This window comes from Salmo salar, chromosome 19 (genome assembly GCF_965601325.2).
Source record: "Salmo salar chromosome 19, fSalSal1, whole genome shotgun sequence".
NCBI lineage: Eukaryota > Metazoa > Chordata > Actinopteri > Salmoniformes > Salmonidae > Salmo > Salmo salar.
Genome location: NC_138309.1, coordinates 67974862 through 67994545, shown reverse-complemented (window position 1 = coordinate 67994545; position 19684 = coordinate 67974862). Strand labels below are relative to the sequence as shown.

The window sequence follows — 19684 nt, the reverse complement described above, 5'->3', positions numbered from 1 at the left end:
CTGACAGTTGTGTTTGTGATGCTAACGCTAGCTCACGAATGTGTGGATGTTTGAATTGGAAAAAAACACGAGCCGTTTATAAATAACAAGTCTCATTCTTTCAACATAACATTGGTGACGATTGGTAGTTCTACTGTCTGTAAAGAAATGGGTGGGATTTAGGTTGATTCTTCTGCTACGATTGGAAAGTGTGCACTGTCTACAGCACAAGTGTGGCTGTGATTTGGTTATGGGCAGCAGTGCCTGGCCGTAATACTGTGTGGGCAGGATTCGAAATCTAAACCCAACCCAAGGAAAACTGTGACATTGTTGATTCCTTAAATCTCACAAATCTCAGTTTTGGAAGATAGCTTACTGACTTTAGGACCAAAGTTCTCCAATTTACACTTTTTTGTCAATTTTGCAACTACAATTTATGTTTATGACTAATATTGATGCCAAATAAGCTGTTTTCAAGCAGAGAAGTTGGTTTTGGAGTCCCTATTTAAAAAGCCAAATTCAATACATCTGCCAATTCATTTCCAGCAATATTGCCACTGCCTGTCTGCTAATGATAACCATCTTTTGGGTAGATACAAAGGGTTTCCTCAAAACCTTCTCAATTTAAAGTTAACTACAAAGTAGGCCTTCCTGACAGAATGACAACATGATTGTTTGTATCAATTGGGTGGGCATTGTTTTGAAAACTCTGCCATCACATGTGCAGTAGCAGAACAGAAACTTCGCAAGCCAAACACATTCCTCTCTTGCTAGGTGTGCATTTGAATTAAAGGGAAATTACACTCAGAAATCAAAATGTGTAATTTTTCCCCCAGATCTAATAATGGTCTTCTGATGTGATTTAAGCATTGACATGGACTCAGAACATACAATTTATGTTGTTTCTATATAAACAATTGTAATGTTGATAGTGAAAAACTGAAGGAAAGAAAGAAGAAAAAGAGTTGTTTATTAAAGTATCTGCCCAGTGTTCCAGATTTATATGAAATATTACATAAAATGTATTACAATGTGAATTGAAATTATCATTAAGGGTGTTAATAAGCATATTTTCTCAGTCCCTGCTTGCCCTGTTAGGAAATAATAGAGTGGTTTAGTATACCTGTCAAAAAAATGCTGATTTGCTAGCTCAGCCAATGAGACATGAATACCCTTGGATATTCAAATTTGCTACCAACTCCACGTGGGACAGGGCTGTAGGCTTGCCTTTTTTACAGAAGGCTACTACTTGTAGTCAAATTGTATGGATCAGGGGTGTCAAACTCATTCCATGTAGTGGAGGCTCCTCAGAAGAGGAAGGGGAGGACCATCCTCCTTAGTGAATTTCATGAAAATTAAAATTAAAACATTTTAAAAGTTATCCTTATTAGATAAAACTATACTAAATATAATCACGTCAGCAGATAATTGATTATAACACTATTTTGCTAAGAAGTTCAACAGTAGCCTCAATAGCACTCTAGAGGGTAGCACCATGGTGTAGACGGAGGACAGCTAGCTTCCGTGTACATTGACTTCAATACAAACCCTAGGAGGCTCATGGTTCTTACTTCAGGAGAACGTCCTCCAACCTATCAGTGCTCTTGCACCATGAACTGACATGTTTTCCACCGAATCAAAGGATCAGATAATTAATCACGTACTGATAGCATAAGCTACAGCTAGCTAGCACTACAGTGCATAAAATGTGGATAGTAGTTGACTCAAAGAGAGAGGAATAAAACAGTGTTGAACAAGTTAATTTCTTCCTAATTGAAGGAGAAGCAAGAGAGAATAGAGAGAGAAAGATTTCATTTATTTTTTTAACTTTCATTTTCACTTACTTAGCTAGCAACTGCAGCTAGCTACAGTGGCTTGCGAAAGTATTCACCCCCTTGCCAGTTTTTCTATTTTCTTGCCTGACAACCTGGAAATAAAATGGATTCTTTTGGGGGTTCGTATCATTTCATTTACACAGCATGCCTACCACTTCGAAGATGCAAAATATTTTTTCTTGTGAAACAAACAAGAAATAAGACAAAATAACAGAAAACTTGAATGTACACAACTATCCCCCCCCCAAAAAAGTAAATACTTTGTAGAGCCACCTTTTGCAGCAATTACAGCTGCCAGTCTCTTGGCGTATGTCTCTATAACCATCTAGCCACTGGGATTTTTGCCCATTCTTCAAGGCAAAACTGCTCCAGCTCCTTCAAGTTGGATGGATTCCGCTGGTGTACAGCAATCTTTAAGTCATACCACAGATTCTCAATTGTATTGAGGTCTGGGCTTTGGCTAGGCCATTCCAAGACATTTAAATGTTTCCCCTTAAACCATTCAAATGTTGCATTAGCAGTATGCTTAGGGTAATTGTCCTGCTGGAAGGTGAACCTCCATCCCAGTCTCAAATCTCTGGAAGACTGAAATAGGTTTCGCCTCAAGAATTTCCCTGTATTTTGTGCTATCCATCATGCCTTAAATTCTGACCAGTGTCCCAGTCCCTGCCGATGAAAAACATCCCCACAGCATGATGCTGCCACCACCATGCTTCACTGTGGGGATGGTGTTCTCGGGGTGATGAGAGGTGTTGGGTTTGCGCCAGGAATAGCGTTTTCCTTGATGGCCAAAAAGCTACATTTTAGTCTCATCTGACCAGAGTACCTTTTTCCATATCTTTGAGGAGTCTCCCACATGCCTTTTGGCAAACACCAAACATTTTTGCTTATTTTTGTCTTTAAGCAATGGCTTTTTTCTGGCCACTCTTCCGTAAAGCCCAGCTCTGTGGAGTGTACGGCTTAAAGTGGACCTATGGACAGATACTCCAATCTCCATTGTGGAGCTTTGCAGCTCCTTCAGAGATATCTTTGGTCTCTTCGTTGCCTCTGATTAATGCCCTCCTTGCCTGGTCCATGAGTTTTGGGGGGCGGCCCTCTTTTGGCAGGTTTGTTGTGGTGCCATATTCTTAAAAATGTTTAATAATGGATATAATGGTGCTCCGTGGGATATTCAAAGTTTCTGATCTTTTTTTATAACCCAACCCTGATCTGTACTTCTCCACAACTTTGTCCCTGACCTGTTTGGAGAGCTCCTTGGTCTTCATGGTGCCGCTTGCTTGGTGGTGTTGCAGACTCCGGGGCCTTTCAGAACAGGTGTATATATACTGAGATCATGTGACAGATCATGTGACACTTAGATTGCACACAGGTGGACTTTATTTAACTAATTATGTGACTTATGAAGGTAATTGGCTGCACCAGATCTTGTTTAGGGGCTTCATAGCAAAGGGGGTGAATATATACGCACGTACCACTTTCCGGTTTTCAATTTTTTCGTTTTTTTTCCATTTCACTTCACTAATTTAAACTATTTTGTGTATGTCCAGGGCGGATTGTCAGGTGTGTGCGTACTGGTAACGAAGTCAGGTGCAGGAGAGCAGAGATTTGTGAACAGGCGCACACTTTATTGAGGCAAAAGTGCAAAACGCACAAAACAGTCACAAGAATTATGTTTAACAATAAACATCTTCGTGAAATACCACGGAAAAACAAACCAGTCTGGCGCGTCAACAACAAACACGTAACACAAACAATCTTACACAAAGACATGATGGGGAACAGAGGAATAAATACATGTAGATTGATTGGGGAATGAAAACCAGGCGTGCAGGGAACAAGACAAAACAAATGGATAAATGAAAAATGGAGCGGCGATGGCTAGAAAGCCGGTTAGGTCGATTGCCGAACGCCACCCGAACAAGGAGAGGAGCCGACTTCGGCGGAAGTAGTGACAGGGATGAATACTTTTGCAAGGCACTGTAGTTTAGTCTACTGAAACACCCTGCTCAAACAGAGGGATGCTATGTTAGCTAGCTGACTATGACTATCCAACACAACACTGGATCTTTTCCAAGTCAAAGTAAGCTTTTGGTTTTACTAATTTATTGCCACCGGGGCCCGCCAGTGTAACTGCTTACTGACTGTACATTGTAACGTTACTGCATGACCGTAGCGGATTTACTAACGCGTTAGTTCTATTAGCTATGCTGACTATGACGTTACTTTAGCTAATATGGTGACAACGACGTAGGCTGTGTGTAGCGGTTTGGCTTGGAAAGGTTTTTTCGCCTGGTCACAGCTGATGTGTTGTGCATTGATGTCCACATGCGAAGGGATGTGGCTGCTATGAAACAAAACGCGAATAAACATACCTGAATTTGTCCAATAGAAACTCTGTGTTGCAACTGTTGGACTAATGATTACACCCAATATCAACTATATGCAGGCAAGAGTGTGCAAGGCGGTATTACATTTTACATTTGAGTCATTTAGCAGACACTCTTATCCAGAGCGACTTACAGTAGTGAATGCATACATTGCATACATTTTTTTTTTTTTTTTTTTTGTACTGTCTCCCCGTGGGAATCAAACCCACAACCCTGGCATTGCACACACCATGCTGGCGTTGCAAACACCATGCTCTACCAACTGAGCCACAGGGAAGACTTGAATGTTGCTGTCTGTCCATGTGCCACTGTCTGTCACATCAAATTTGTCTCTCGACCTGTGTGCACCTACATTGTAAACTTTCATTCACAGGCTAGGTTGTATTAACCTCATGATGGGTATAGGTAAAAATTTGAGTGTCATGTAATAGCCCAATTCGCTGTGGTAGAAAAAATCGTCCTCCTCATTTGAAATGGCACTGACCGCCACTGGAGGGCTTAGTCAGTGGAGGGTTCAGAACGTTTTTGAATGAGGTGGCCAAGGTGGGGCACAGACCCAGTTTAGGGGGGGCATAAAATGTTGAACCTTAATCGATGCAAGGTTTTCAGTAGAATTATGATGGTTCAACGCATTAAATGTTTCAGCTTAGGGTTGGAACATTTCCCTGTTCAAAAAATCATAAATTAATTCAGTCTTGTTACAGTGTTTGCATTCAAGGTCAGGATTTTAAATTGGGGTATTAGCATACAGCAGTAAATTCACTTGAAACTGCCATCCAGAGTATGAATTAAACCGTGACATTGAAGGGGGTTTCTATTTTTTAAACGGAACCTCCTGTGTGCACGCGCTTGATCATGCACATACTTTTCTAAGTACATAGGGCAACAGCCTCTAAGGTGCAAGATTGAATAAACGGGTGGTAGCTGGCTAGTGATGGCTATTTAACAGTCTGATGGCCTTGAGATAGAAGCTGTTTTTCAGTCTCTCGGTCCCAGCTTTAATGCACCTGTACTGACCTCACCTTCTGGATGATAGGCCTTGGATCGAGTGGTTGATGTCCTTGATGATCTTTTTGGCCTTCCTGTGACATCGGGTGTTGTAGGTGTCCTGGAGGCAGGCAGTGTGCCCCCGGTGATGCGTTGTGCAGACCGCATCCCCCTCTGGAGAGCCCTGCGTTTGCGGGTGGTGCAGTTGCCATACCAGGTGGTGATACAGCCCGACAGGATGCTCTCGATTGTGCATCTGTAAAAGTTTGTGGGTCTTAGGGGCCAAGCTGAATTTCTTCAGCCTCCTGAGGTTGAAGAGGCACTGTTGCGCCTTCTTCACCACACTGTCTGTGTGGGTGGACCATTTCAGATTGTCAGTGATGTGTACGCCCAGGAACTTGAAGATTTTCACCTTCTCCACTGCTGTCCTGTTGATGTGGACAGGGGCGTGCTCCCTCTGCTGTCTCCTGAAGTCCACGATCAGCTTGTTTTGTTGACGTTGAGGGAGAGGTTATTTTCCTGGCAACACTCCGCCAGAGCCCTCACCTCCTCCCTGTAGGCTGCCTCGTCATTGTTGCTAATCAGCCCTACTACTGTTGTGTCGTCTGCAAACTTCATGATTGAGTTGGAGGCGTGCATGGCCACGCAGTCATGGGTGATCAGGAAGTACAGGAGGCATGCACCCTTGTGGGGCCCCTGTGTTGAGGAACAGCGTAGTGGAGTCAGGAAGTCCAGGACTCAGTTGCACAGGGCAGGGTTCAGACCCAGGGCCCTGAGGTTGAGGATGAGCTTGGAGGGTACTATGGTGTTGAAGGCTGAGCTATAGTCAATGAACAGCATTCTTACATAGGTATTCCTCTTGTCCAGATGGGATAGGGCAGTGTGCAGTGCGATGGCGATTGCATCATCTGTGGATCTATTGGGAAAATATGCAAATTGTGGTGGTTCTAGTGTGTCTGGTAAGGTGGAGGTTATATGATACTTAATAACAAGCTTCTCAAAGCACTTCATGATAACAGAAGTGAGTGCTACGGGGCGATAGTAATTTAGTTAAGTTACATTTGCTTTCTTGTTTACGCTTCAAGATTGTTTACGCTTCAAGATTGCTTCGATCACGTGGACTGGGATATGTTCCGCATAGCGTCGGACAATAACATTGATGAATACGCTGATTCGGTGAGCGAGTTTATTAGCAAGTGCATCGGTGATGTTGTACCCACAGAGTCTATTAAAACCTTCCCCAACCAGAAACTGTGGATTGATGGCAGCATTTGCGCAAATCTGAAAGCACGAACCACTGCTTTTAATCAGGGCAAGGCGACCGGAAACATGACCGAATACAAGTAGTGTAGCTATTCCCTCCGCAAGGCAATCAAACAAGCTAAGCGTCAGTATAGAGACAAAGTAGAGTCGCAATTCAACGGCTCAGGCACGAGAGGTATGTGGCAGGGTCTACAGTCAATCACGGACTACAAAAAGAAAACCAGCCCCGTCGCGGACCACGATGTCTTGCTCCCAGACAAACTAAACAACTTCTTTGCTCCCTTTGAGGACAATACAGTGCCACCAACACGGCCCACTACCAAAACCTGCGGGCTCTCCTTCACTGCAGCCAATGTGAGTAAAACATTTAAACGTGTTAACCCTCGCAAGGCTGCCGGCTCAGATGGCATCCCTAGCCCTGTCCTCAGAGCATGCACAGACCAGCTGGCTGGTGTGTTTACGGACATATTCAATCAATCCTTATCCCAGTCTGCTGTTCCCACATGCTTCAAGAGGGCCACCATTGTTCCTGTTCCCAAGAAAGCTAAGGTAACTGAGCTAAATGACTATCGCCCCATAGCACTCACTTCCGTCATCATGAAGTGCTTTGAGAGACTAGTCAAGGACCATATCACCTCCACCCTACCTGACACCCTAGACCAACTCCAATTTGCTTACCGCCCCAATAGGTCCACAGACGACGCAATCACACTGCACACTGCCCTAACCCATCTGGACAAGAGGAATACCTATGTAAGAATGCTGTTCATTGACTACAGCTCAGAATTTAACAACATAGTACCCTCCAACTTGTCATTAAGCTCGAGACCCTGGGTTTCGACCCTGCCCTGTGCAACTGGGTCCTAGACTTCCTGACGGGCCGCCCCCAGGTGGTGAGGGTAGGAAACAACATCTCCACCCTGCTAATCCTCAACATTGGGGCCCCACAAGGGTACGTTCTCAGCCCTCTCCTGTACTCCCTGTTCACCCATGACTGCGTGGCCATGCACGCCTTCAACTCAATCATCAAGTTTGCAGACGACACTACCGTGGTAGGCTTGATTACCAACAACGACGAGACGGCCTACAGGGAGGAGGTGAGGGCCCTCGGAGTGTGGTGTCAGGAAAATAACCTCACACTCAATGTCAACAAAACAAAGGAGATGATCGTGGACTTCAGGAAACAGCAGAGGGAGCAGCCCCCTATCCACATCGACGGGACAGTAGTGGAGAAGGTGGAAAGTTTTAAGTTCCTCGGCATACACATCACGGACAAATTCAAAAGGTCCACCCACACAGAGGTGGTGAAGAAGGTGCAGCAGCGCCTCTTCAACCTCAGGAGGCTGAAGAAATTCGGCTTGTCACCAAAAACACTCACTAACTTTTACAGATGCACAATCGAGAGCATCCTGTCAGGCTGTATCACCGCCTGGCACGGCAACTGCTCTGCCCACAACTGTAAGGCTCTCCAGAGGGTAGTGAGGTCTGCACAACGCATCACTGGGGGCAAACTACCTGCCCTCCAGGACACCTACAGCGCCCAATGTCACAGGAAGGCCAAAAAGATCATCAAGGACAACAGCCACCCGAGCCACTGCCTGTTCACCCCGTTATCATCCAGAAGGCGAGGTCAGTACAGGTGCATCAAAGCGGGGACCGAGAGACTGAAAAACAGCTTCTATCTCAAGGCCATCAGACTGTTAAACAGCCATCACTAACATTGAGTGGCTGCTGCCAACATACTGACTCATCTCTAGACACTTTAATAATAAAAAATTGGATGTAATAAATGTATCACTAGCCACTTTAAACAATGCCACTTTATATAATGTTTACATACCCTACATTACTCATCTCATATGAATATACTGTACTCTATACCATCTACTGCATCTTGCCTATGCCGTTCGACCATCGCTCATCCATATATTTTATGTACATATTCTTATTCATTCCTTTACACTTGTGTGTATAAGGTAGTTGTTGTGAAATTGTTAGATTACTTGTTAGATATTACTGCATGGTTGGAACTAGAAGCACAAGCATTTCGCTACACTCGCATTAACATCTGCTAACCATGTGTATGTGACAAATAAAATTAGATTAGATTAGATTTGATAGAAGGAACCATGAATTCTGCTCTGTATCAGAGAATTCTAAAGGAGAATGTCAGGCCATCCTGAAGTGCAGCTGTTTCATGCAGCAAGACAATGATCTAAAACACATGAAAATGGTTAAAAAGCTAAACATTTTAAGTTTTGGAATGGCCTAGTCAAAGTCCAGGCCTAATCCCAATTGAGATGTTGTGGCAGGACATAAAATGATCAGTCCATGCTTGAAAACCTACAAAATGTCGCTGAGTTAAAGCAGTTCTGCATGCAAGAGTGGGCTAAAATTCCTCCATAGCAATGTGAGAGACTGATCAACAACTAAAGGAAGCATTTGGTTGCAGTCATTGCAGCTAAAGGTGGCACAACCAGTTATTGAATGTAAGGGGGCAATTACTTTTTCACACAATGGAATTGGGTGTTGCACAACTTTGTTAATGACATATATAAAATAAGTATCATGTTTTTGTTATTTGTAAACGCCAGTTCCCTTTATCTAATATTAGGTTTTGGTTCTAGATCTGATAACATTCAGTATAAAAAATATGCAAAAATCAGAAAGGTGGCAAATACTTTTTCATAGCACTGTATTTGCTGCTTCGTCACTCAATCTCATTTTAAAAGTCTCCCTAAATGTTTTACATTCCCTGAGACAAACCAGAAATGTTTCCTTCTACAAATAGCCTACTACTGTAGGTGTGTTTCGTTCGGTGCAGCAGGAGCAGGGGTGTACTCTGTGTGTAATAATGGTGTTTAACAAAAAAATGGTTCATGACTACCTCATCTCTGTACCCCACACATACAATTAACTGTAAGGTCCCTCAGTCGAGCAGTGAATTTCAAACACAGATTCAACCACAAACACCAGGGAGATTTTCCAAAGACTCACCAGGAATCAAATCAAATCAAACTGTATTTGTCATATGCGCCGAATACAACAAGTGTAGACCTTACAGTGAAATGCTTACTTACAAGCCCTCAACCAACAGTGCAGTTCAAAAAGAGTTAAGAAAATATTTACCAAATAAACAAAAGTAAAAAATAATAAAAAGTTACACAATAAAATAACAATAACGAGGCTATATACAGGGGGTACCGGTACCGAGTCAGTGTGCGGGGGTACATGTTAGTTGAGGTAATTTGTACATGTAGGTAGGGGTGAAGTGACTATGTATAGATAATAAACAGCGAGTAGCAGCAGTTTATAAAACAAATGAGGGGGTGGGGTCAATGTAAATTGTCCGGTGGCCATTTGATTAATTGTTCAGCAGTCTTATGGCTTGGGGTCGAAGCTGTTAAGGAGCCTTTTGGTCCTAGACTTGACGCTCCGGTACCGCTTGCCGTGCGCTGGTAGAGAGAACAGTCCATGACTTGGGTGACTGGAGTCTCTGACAATTTTATGAGCTTCCCTCTGACACCACCTATTATATAGGTCCTGGATGGCAGGAAGCTTGGCCCCAGTGATGTACTGGGCCGTACGCACTACCCTCTGTAGCGCCTTACGGTCAGATGCCGAGCAGTTGCCATACCAGACGGTGATGCATCCGGTCAGATTCTCACTTTTTGAGAATCTGGGGACCCATGCCAAATCTTTTCAGTCTCCTGAGGCAGAAAAGGTTTTGTTGTGCCCTCTTCATGACTGTCTTGTTGTGTTTGGACCATGATAGTTCATTGGTGATGTGGACACCAAGGGACTTGAAACTCTCAACCCGCTCCACTACAGCCCCGTCGATGTTAATGGGGGCCTGTTCGGCCCGCCTTTTCCTGTAGTCCACGATCAGCTCCTTTGTCTTGCTCACATTGAGGAAGAGGTTGATGTCCTGGCACCACACTGCCAGTTCTCTGACCTCCTCCCTATAGGCTGTCTCATTGCTGTCGGTGATCTACCACTGTTGTGTAGGTAGGGATGTAAGTCACCAGTTCAAATGTTTAAGATATGAGTGCATCGGTCCGCGGGCCCCCAAACTGATCCAAATGCATGCATTGGTCAGAAAATCGATTCAAACATTACGAATCGCCGGTTCACATTTTTTGGGGGGTCATATTACTTTCTTCCTACCTTCTGAATATACCTCTCATCTTTTGTGGCAACTGATGCGTTCACTCCTTCAGTGTTAAACTAAGCATATAACTGTGTTGACAGTCATCTATCAATAAGTCATTTTGCATGCTGAACAACCCCAGGCAATATCAGTAGCCTAGTCAAACTGCGCACTGTGTGCTGATTGGCGTGCTGACCAACAGGAGGTAGGCCGTGCTTCACCTTCAGCATTCAAATATTTGTAAAATGGCTTGCGCAATATTAGGCTTCATTAGTTGAGTGATAACCAATGTAATTTGCTAGGTTTTTTATATCAAATGCACTGTTGAAAATTGTGTTTTACCTCAATAAAGTAGCCTAAGCTACCCCCGGAGACACAACTCTCATCTGGCTATAGCCTACCTGCTGACTGAGGATCAATTAGATAATATTTAGATTGTTCAGGTTTACCATCAGCTATAGTTTCGATAATTCAATTTTTGATTGGATAATAAAAATGTTAATATCAATCATTCTAATTATTGACATAGATAATTGCATTTTCTATATCAATAATTGTCAAATTCCGTATATATAAGCTAAAATGTAACATTAATAAGTGCCTTGAATGTCAATGAAGAGGAGGGTGGAGAGCACACCAAAAGACATGATTCACATTTTGGATTACATTTTCTTTTTTCCCCTACCGATATGCACAACCTACTCGATATTTCTAAAGGGAACGAAAAATTATAGAAAATGTTTCTAATAACAATACAAAATAAGTTGTATTGATTATGTACTGTATGTCCTTATAGTTGGTGGAAGCACCATTGGCAGCCATTTCAGATGTGAATAATATTGAATAAGATTAGTATTGTGATGGCAGCATCATGTTATTGTCACACCTTGATATGTTTCACCTGTCTTTGTGATTGTCTCCACCCCCCTCCAGGTGTCGCCCATCTTCCCCATTATCCCCTGTGTATTTATACCTGTGTTCTCTATTTGTCTGTTGCCAGTTCGTCTTGTTTGTCAAGTCTACCAGTATTTTTGTGTCTCAGCTCCTGCTTTTCCCAGTCTCTCTTTTTCTCGCCCTCCTGGTTTTGACCCTTGCCTGTCCTGACTCGGAGCCCGCTTGCCTGACCACTCTGCCTGCCCCTGACCCTGAGTCTGCCTGCCGACCTGTACCTTTGCCGCACCTCTGGATTATTGACCTCTGCCTACTCTGACCCTGAGCCTGCCTGCCATCCGGTACCATTGTCCCACCTCTGGTTTACTGACCCCTGCCTGCCTTGACGTGTCTATTGCCTGCCCCTGTTGGATTATTAATCCATTGTTAATATGACGTTGTCTGCATCACATCTGGGTCTTACCTTCACACCTGATAGTACGAACTGGCCATGACTGAACCAGCAGACCCGGGCCAGCTGCGCAACATCATCTCCTCCCAAGGAGCCTTCATTGGTAGGCACGAGGAATTGCTTCGTGGTCTTATGGAGGGGTCCAAACGTTGACTGAGCGCCATGACCGGGCGTTGGACATGCTGCTGGAGCAATTCCGCGGGTGGTCTGGGAGGCAGCCTGCCATGGTGGTAACCCCACCGCCCCTCAGTAACTCGGCGGTTAGCAGCGCCACCCCACCGGCCACTCCACTTTCCCTGGAGCCCCATTTACCTCCCCCGGAATGCCTTAACGGAGAGCCGAGCACCTGTCAGGTGTTTTTCGCTCAGTGGGCCCTCATTTTTGAGCTTCTGCCCTCCTCCTTCCGCTCGGATCGCACAAAGATAGCCTACCTCATCACGCTGATGTCTGGGAGGGCTCTCACCTGGGCTACCGCCGTATGGGAACAAAAGCCGGCCATGTGCGTGAGTCTGGAGGGGTTTGTGGGAGAGGTGAGGAAGGTTTTTGATACCCCGTTCTCCGGGAGGGAAGCTGCCCAGAAGCTAATCCTGCTCCGGCAGGACGCCCACAGAGTGGCTGATTATGAGGTGGATTTTTGTACGTTGGCAGCGGAGAGTGCGTGGCTAACCTGGAAGCACTGTTCGACATGTTCCTGCACGGCGTCTCGGAGGAGGTTAAGGACGAGCTTGCTGCACGGGAGTTACCCACGGATCTTGACTCCCTCATCGGTTTGACCATCCGCATCGATGGGCGATTGTGGAAATGACGGATAGAGTACTCTGGTGGGCCATATAGAGAACATTTCTGCTTCCCTTACTCGCACCCCTTTTCATACACCTCTCTTCATGTCATTCTGCTGTGGGGAAACCAGTCCAAATTGATGAGAGTTTTTTGGACTCCAAACTGGCTTCCGAGCTGAACATCCCCACTCAGCCCCTCTCCTTTCCCATGGATGTTAGAGCGCTGGACGGGCGCTCTATAGGTCGGATCACCCATAACACCACTCCCATCAACCTACGTGTGTCAGGGAGTCACAGCGAGACCATTCAATTCCTGCTCATCAAGTCCCCCCAGATTCCCGTGGTTTTGGGATTCTCCTGGCTCCAGCGACACAATCCCCTCATCAACTGGTCTACTGGTGCTATCATGGGCTGGAGTCCGTTCTGCCACGCCCACTGTCTGAAGTCGGTGCAACCTGCTCCGGGACATCTTCCTGGGGGCTCGGAAGTTGCTCCGGACTTCTCCGCCATTCCCAATGAGTACCAAGACCACTTCCCTGCTGCCGCACTGACTCTATGACTACGGGATTGACCTTCTCCCTGGCACCACGCCGTCCCGGGAACGTCTGTAATCTCTGTCGGGACCAGAGACCAAGGCTATGGAGACCTACATTGGGGACTCCCGAGCTACAGGATTTATCTGTCCCTCTTCATCTCCCGCTGGCGCAGGTTTCTTCTTCGTCGAGAAAGAAGACAAGACCCTTCGAGAAATTGCCAAGAAAATGAAAATCTCATACAACTCTGTGTACTACTCCCTTCACAGAACAACGCAAACTGGCTCTTCCCAGAATAGAAAGAGGAGTGGGAGGCCCCGGTGCACAGCTGAGCAAGAGGACAAGTACATTAGAGTGTCTAGTTTGAGAAACAGACGCCTCACAAATCCTCAACTCATTAAATAGTACCCGCAAAACACCAGTCTCAACGTCAACAGTAAAGAGGCGACTACGGGATGCTGCCCTACTAGGCAGAGTTGCAAAGAAAAAGCCATATCTCAGACTGGCCAATAAAAAGAAAAGATTAAGATGGGCAAAAGAACACAGACACTGGACAGAGGAACTCTGCCTTACAAGACAACAGACAAGAATGTAAATGCAAAACAAAAGTTTTTTAAATGCAAATAAAAATCATAATAAAAAAAGAATGAGATATTAGCCGTAGGCTACATATTATACATTAAGTGTGAAATATTATATAGGATTATATAGACATGCAGTCAATGTGATGTGAAGGGAGATTCTCCATATAATCAATAAAAGGTTGCCAAAATTCTGTAAAATGTCTCTGATTTATTCCTCAAGCAGTAAGTAATTTTCTCCAGTGGGATACAACTATTAACTTCCGTTAGCCGCATTGCAACTATAAGAGGGGAATCAGATTTCCATTTCAAGGCAATACATTTCTTGGCAATCGCTAGCAATATTTCTGTTAGCTTTATAGTATGGCTTTGCCTAAGATTGGAATTAGTCAAGTTACCCAGTAGACAGACCTCCGGGTCTAAAGGGAATGCAGCCCCATGAATTGAGGATGTGGTATCGCAGACCCCTTGCCAGAAACTGTGTAGTTTTGAACACTGCAAGTGGAATGGATGAATGTTCCTTCATCTGAGCCACATCTAAAACATAGGGAGGAGATATCAGGGTTGAACTTGTGCAGTCTAGATGGGGTGATATAGAGCTGATGAAGGAAATTAAACTGGATCAGTCTGTATCTGGAGTTCATTGGGAAAGTAACACCATCCCTGCATAGGTCACTCCATAGTCCCTCATCAAGATTAATACCCAGATCTTTTCCCCATCTAAATCAGGTTTTAATTAGCTCAGGCAGTGGTAGTCCTGACATAAGAGCATCGTAAACACGAGAAATGGTCTTGAACAGTGGTTGGTCTGCATGGCAGAGTTGTTCAATAGGTGACATCTTAGGTAGGTTCCATTGTCCCTTGAGATTCACCCTAATAAAATGTTGTAGTTGTAGGTAACTAATGAAGTCCTTGTTAGACAAGTGGTATTTCTGTTTCAGCTGTTCGAAGGACATAAGAATTCCCTCCTCATAACAATGTTCCAGAAGAGTAATACCCTTATCAGACCATGGTCTAAAGTTACTATTCTGGAAAAACATAGAAATCAATATATTGTTCCATAGAGGGGTTTTAGGGGAAAGAAATCCCTCTCGTCTGAACAGCTCATGCAGTTTGCACCATGCCAGGACAGAATTAATCATTAAAGGGTTGTCTGTGGTGGTTTTTATAGATTTCCTCTCCCATTTGTAAAATAATTCTGCCCCAGAGTCCTCATTTACCTCAAACTTTTCAATGTTCAACCATGAGGGAGAAGGACCATTGTCAAACCTCTGAGCCAGAAATCTAGACTGTGCAGCCCAGTAATACATTCTGAAATTGGGGAGGTTTAAGCCCCCTTGACCGTAATCAAGGGTCAGTTTGTCCAGTCTAACCCTAGGGGTTTTGCCGTGCCATATAAAATGTCTGATCAGCTTGTCGAGAGAGAAAAAGAATGCTGCGGGCACAGGGATGGGGAGAGATTGCAACAAATATTGAAATCTAGGCAAGACATTCATTTTAATTACATTAATTCTACCCAGTAGAGTGAGAGGCAAGTCCATCCATTTGCACAGGTCACCCTCCACCTTTTGCAACAAGCTGACCAGATTGAGTTTATAGAGGTTGTTCAGGTTACCATCCACCATCATGCCCAAATATGTGAAGCCCATAGGCGACCATCTAAAAGGAAACTTATGCTTGATGGTATGATGATCAAAGACAGACAACGGTAAGATTTTGCTTTGATCAAATTGACCTTATATCCAGAGAAAGAACTATAATACTGTAATAGGTTATGTAAGTGAGAGAGGGAATGTTCTGGATTCGTTAGAAATAAGATAAGGTCGTCCACAAAGAGTGATAATTTATGGGTATGGTGGCCCACCTCAAAGCCATGTATGTCAAGGCACATTATAATGGCCTCAGCCAATGGTGTTGATGGCAAGGGTGCAAAGGTGGGGGCTAATTGGGCAACCTTGACTGTTCCCCCTATAGAGAGAGAAAGAGGAGGAAGTAATCCCATTGGTAGCAATTCTAGTTTAAGGAGATTTGTAGTGATTTTATCAAATGTACAAACACGGTGCCTAAACCAAACTTTTCCAAGACGCAAAAGAGATATGGCCATTCAATCCTATCAAAGGCCTTTTCGGCGTTGAGGGAGACTGTGACACTAGGTACTTTGTTTTTGTTAGCAAGGTGAATTATATCAAAGAACCTTCTGGGATTATTGGAGGACAATCTATTAATTATGAAGCCAGTCTGGTCTGGGTTGACCAACAGGGGGAGACATGACTCCAGTCTCTTAGATAGCATCTTGGTGACCAGTTTACAGTCTGTGTTAAGGAGAGCGATTGGTCTATAGGAGGCACACTTTAGAATGTTTTTCCTTTTCTTGTGAATTACTGTAGTCACCGCTTGAGAGAAAGACTCTGGAAAGCAGTTGTCCTCCCCGGCTTTTTTAAGTACCTCCATAAGGTAGGGGACCAACAGCTCCCTAAATTCTTTATAGAACTCTGGAGGGAAGCCATCCTCCCCAGGAGAATTATTAGAAGGTAAGGATTTAATGGCCTCCAACAATTCAGGAACTGAGAACTGTTCACTCAGGCTCTCTCTGTCTTCCTTTGACAGGCATGGGAGGTTGAGAGAGGAGAGAAAAGTGTCAAAAGGTATCTCATTAGTAAGAGTTTCTATAGCATTAATTGTCCTCTTACTTTCCTCTGCTACTTTGTGTGGTTTCTCTCCAAGCTCATAGTAACGCTGTTTTGATTTAGTGATGGCCCTCTCAGCTTGATATGTGTTCAGAATATTATATTTCATTTTATTGACCAAAAGCCTGTATTGATCTTTAGTCAGGCCTCTGGTAGGTTTTCTCTAGCTCAGAGATTTCAGATTCAAGGGCACTCAGTTCGGCACTGTGTTTTCTCTTCAGCCCTTTAGTATAGGAAATGATCTGTCCCCTCAGATAGGCTTTCAATGTGTCCCAAAGAATGAAACTGTCAGGAGCGGAGGGTTTGTTTGTCAAAGTCAAAATATTGATCTGCTCTTTGATGAATGCACAAAATTCAGGTTGCTTTAGGAGTGCAGAATTTAGTTCCATTTATCTCGGTAGGAATGGAGATTTATAATACCAGAAGAGAATGGTCACTAAGCAATCTGGGGAGATAATCGGTATCTTACACTCCATGAAACAATTGGGTTGATAGCAAAACATGATCAATGCGTGTGTGTGGGTGTCGTGTGGGTGTGAATAAAAGAGTAGTCGCTATCCAGTAAATTGAGATCCTTCATGAATGACATGGTGAGCTTGGCGGCTTTGGTAAGAAGGGAGGGTTTATCAGAGGACCCATCAAGGACTGTATCTAAACAAAACATGTTAATCTTCTCCTGCCAGTAGTCATCCTGGTGGTGCTTGAGCAGCCTGAAGGAAGACATTTTGTATAAACATATGGTCATCGAAGTTAGGAGCATAAATATTCAATAGGGTCCAAGACTCTGAAAACATATGCCCCTGCACCAAAACAAACCTGCCCGAGGGATCAGAGATGGTGTTGTTGACGCAGAAGGGGATGTGTCTACTTATCAAAATTGCAGTTCCTCTTGCTTTGGCGTTAAAAGAGGACGCGAAAACGTGTCCTACCCATTCCCTCTTCAATTTCTTGTGTTCACTGGCTGTAAGATATGTTTCTTACAGCCTTTAATTTCTTAAGGTATGTATAGACTATTTTCCTCTTAACCGGGCTGTTAAGACCTTTTACGTTGAATGTGGATTAAGCATGGGTTGGGTTTCAAATATATAACCGAATGGTAGTCACTCATATGAAAATTGTCAGGTGATGTTTCAACTTTAGTTTGAACACTGAAGTGACCTATGTGTACCTTTTGGAAGGAAACAACATTAAACATAGAAAAAAAACATAAACCCCACCCACCCGATTGTCGGACTAAACTATGATCCCAAAAATCAAACATGAAAACACTTGTAGAGATAAGTTGTTGCTCGCTTTCCATCTTGCTCTTACTAGCTAAACCTTGGCGTAAACTAAAACCTACGAGCTCTCTAAGTTGAAAACAAACGTTGTGAATAGACATTTATGGCTGAATATTTACTGCCCACGGTAAGGGCTGCTTAAGTCTCTTTTCAGGAGAGGAGAAACATAAATGGGGGGGGAAAGCAATGGGACTATGCCTACTAATTTGCTTCGCCCAGTGGATATTGACAAAACCAAGGTACACTCTTCTGTAAATGTAGTAAAACTCAGCAAGGGGAAAAAAACATGGGGAAAAATCAATGGGACTAAGCCTACTAATTTGCTTCGCCAAGTGGATATTGACAAAACTAAGATACAATCTTCTGTAAATGTAGTAAAATTCAACACGGGAAAAAAAACTGTTAGTTGAAAATGTCCAAATCAACTGTAGCGACCGAATCACGGGGTAAACGGATCCAAGTTCCAAGTAGACATCAGCAGGTCAGTCCCAGGACAGCACAAACAAGAAAAAAACAATAAACTGCGTCTTATACCACGGATAGCCCTTCGTGAATCAGTTCTTTGATAAAAGTGAACACTTCTGACGGTGTGTCGAAGAGATGGCTTCGGCCTTTGTACTGAACTTTCATCCGCGCAGGGTGGATGAGGTAGCCGGTGATGTTCTTCTCCTTCAGTGCTTTGGGGGCAGGTCTGAACTGCTTGCGACGTCTAGCGAGATCCGCGCTCATATTCGGGAAAAGGCTGACCCTCTTGCCACCGATGGTGATGTCCCCTTTGGCTCTTCTCCCTGTCCTGGAAACAGAGGAACCTGATCAGGATGGCCTATAGGGGCTCATCTGGCATGGGTTTTGGTGTTTAGGTTCTGTGGGTGCGTTCGATTTCCAGCGGCTTGGTGAAGTTGGTTAAATCAAATCAAATCAAATTTTATTGGTCACATACACGTGATTAGCAGATGTTATTGCGGGTGTAACGAAATGCTTGTGCTTCTAGCTCCGACAGTGCAGTAATATCTAACAAATTACACAACATATACCCAATATACACCAATCTAAGTAGGAATAAATTAAGACTATATACATGTGGACGAGCGATGTCAGAGTGGAATGGATTAAGCTACAGTAGAATAGTATAGAATACAGTATATACATATGAGATGAGTAATGCCAGATATGTAAACATTAAGTGATTAAGATACCATAGAATAGTAAAGATTACAGTATATACATATGAGATGAATAATGCATGATATTCAAACATTATTAAGTGACTATGCCTAGCACATCAGGGATCCATTGAGTGAAGAAACGGACCGGGTCACGGCCCTCGCTGTCCTCTTTCAATCCCACCACACGGATATTGCTACGTCTGCTCTGGTTCTCCATCTGGTCTTCCTTGTTTTTGAGATAGGCATTGTCCTTCTGCAGCTGTTTCATAACATGGTCATGTCGAGTGACGGTATCTTCAACGGTGATAATGCGTAACTCAGCCTCAGTCGTTCTCAAAAGGAGATAATTCACGAGGAAATGGAAGAACGGAGTTCAGACGATTTCTTGTCAATTTCCAGTGAAAGACCTTTGTTACTATCTTGAATTTTCGGAAGGAAAGTTTTTTATTTCACCTTTATTTAACCAGGTAGGCCAGTTGAGAACAAGTTCTCATTTACAACTGCGACCTGGCCAAGATGAAGCAAAGCAGTGCGACACAAACAACAACACAGAGTTACACAATAACACAATGGAAAAAATCTATATACAGTGTGTGCAAATGAGGTAAGATTAGGGAGGTAAGGCAATAAATAGGCCATAGTTGCGAAGTAATTACAATTGAGCAATTAAACACTGGAGTGATAGATGTGCAGAAGATGAATGTGCAAGTAGAGA

General features: G+C 43.8%; 1 protein-coding gene across 1 annotated transcript in view; it reads right to left on the bottom strand.

The window, feature by feature from the left end:
* sult1st6 (sulfotransferase family 1, cytosolic sulfotransferase 6) overlaps positions 1–19684 on the bottom strand; it is a 60575-nt gene that overhangs the window by 24010 nt on the left and 16881 nt on the right. The window lies entirely within an intron of this gene.